Below are 2,167 nucleotides of genomic sequence, written 5' to 3'. Positions count from 1 at the left end.
AAGATTCCTTTAATTCCTAGGTCCTTATAGAATTTTATTTCTTTGGGATAAAATGACAATGTTATCTTATTTCAAAAGTTTTATAAAGGTTATCCTATATAAAGGCCTTTATAAAAAGGTGAAGATTGAATTCACTCATGTCAAACTAACTTTTATTTCTATGAATTATATGTATTATTACACTTGTATATTTGTAATCAACTTTTTCATAACTGTTTTTCATTTCTTGCATCTGAAGAATGAAAAATATGGAATACTTCACAAATTTTCATATCATCCTTGTGCAAAAGCCATGTTAATCTCTGTATTGTAATTCAGGTAGACATGCTGCTGAAGCATGTAGTATCTTGTAAATTTACGTAGTTAATGATGCAAACTTAAGATAGGCATATATCCTTGGTTGCCTATTTGCAACCAGGAAACCTATTGTTCCCAAATTTGCTATTCATCTTATTTCTGCAAAATTCTGTGTATGGTGGAAAAAACTTATATTGTTTGTTCAATTGCTCACATTTGCAATTTTTTGTCAAAAACTATTTTAAATCTTTTTCATTTGAAATTTGATCATACATTGAAGCCTTCATAGCTAGGTCCAAAGGTGATGGATTTTCAAGTACTTATTTTTTAACTGATTTAGCTTTGTGGAGCTAATGGATTCAAAGTAAGCCTTGCTTAAGAGCTACTTCTAAACTTCTGCAGCTTAAAACTTCCCAAATGAGGTCTTACTGGCACAAATGTCTGCCTGACCCTTTACCCTTGCTCCATGTAAGAACAGACCTACCAGAATATCTTACCCTGACAGCATAGATTGTCTTATTGGAGCAAAACTAATCTTAGTTACAAAGGATCATAAAGTGATGAACAGTTCAGACAGAACTGTTCAGACTAAGCCAGGCTCTGATGGCTCATGCCTGTAATCCTATCTACTCAGGAGGCTCCAGGAGAAGTCCATATGTTTCTCCTTGTTATTAGGCCTTAAATTGGTAATGTTTTAATCACAGTGTTTCCTCTTGCCTCTAGGCTGTACATCTCCGAATGGTAAAGCTTTAAGTTTAATTCTACCAAACACTGAGGTAGAGGTAATGGAATAATATTTTAAAACAGTTGCCTTTGTTACCTTAACCACAAGAGAAAAATGCAAAGCATTTTCTTATATTATATATACTTATATATTTTATATTTATGTGCTGATTTTATATTTCACACAGTGAATCTTACTGGAATTAATTTATAATTTGACAAATTAATTGATATTTATTACAATAAATAGATTGGAATATAAATAATCAGGATTAGAATATATATTAGAATATAAAAAGTATCAATGCAATGTTTTCAGTGTAAACTTGTGATACCTTCTAATTGTTCTTGGTTTCTGAATTCACATGGTAAAAAAAACAATGTTGTTTTCTTTAATCTATAAGGGATTTTACTCTGCTGCTCTGTTTATTGTTTTAGCTCGCTGGTCCCAAACTGTTTTTCTCCATATTTCTGAAGCATTCCTACTGATTATACTCAAATTTTGCTGATATGATGTCTAAAAGGTATTATTCTTCCACAGGATCCACGGGTCCTAGAATCCCAGGTCCCAGTTACCTGCATCATCAAATAACTAGGGCAAGAGATCTCACCGAGGCCCATGCAACATACCAACAGAAAGTAATTGAAGACCCATCTTAATTTCTCATTTCCTATATTTCAGGGGCCCAATTCCTTAAAATGCAGGAATTAGCAGTAAGCACTTGGGAAATGCAAGGCAACTTAAAATGCAATATGAAATCACAAAATGTGAAAGTACAGTAATTCAAATTTTCTATTTTCAGATGACCATCCCATAGGAGTGAACAAGACCACAAATGTCACAAAATGATTTGTAATACCCATCTTCTAATCATTAATGAATGATTTCGGTCCAGCATCATCAGGCCAAAAAAATAGTTCCTGGAAAGATAGATCCATAAATGATCTACCAATGCTAGGAATATTTGTCATACAGTTCAAATATAATTCAGAAAAAACATTGATTGAGAAGAACCTTATTGCTTCAAAACACTAGTACTTCAGTCAAACTTGGTTCTGTAGTGTAAAAAGGTTGTCATTCTCAAACCAATGATAACCTACATTTAATCTCTTGAAAGTATATTCCTTTTCAAATAAACTTTTTAAA

The 2,167-nt window shown here is 32.3% G+C and overlaps 1 pseudogene; it reads right to left on the bottom strand.

Annotated features, from left to right (window-relative positions):
* Positions 1 to 242: 242 nt before the first annotated feature.
* On the bottom strand, positions 243 to 339 carry LOC122121991 (annotated as a pseudogene).
* Between the last annotated feature and the right edge of the window lie 1,828 nt (positions 340 to 2,167).

Source organism: Dipodomys spectabilis, unplaced genomic scaffold (genome assembly GCF_019054845.1).
Source record: "Dipodomys spectabilis isolate Male_0828 unplaced genomic scaffold, ASM1905484v1 ptg000200l, whole genome shotgun sequence".
NCBI classification, from domain to species: Eukaryota; Metazoa; Chordata; class Mammalia; order Rodentia; family Heteromyidae; genus Dipodomys; species Dipodomys spectabilis.
This window is presented reverse-complemented; position numbering and strand designations above follow the sequence as displayed.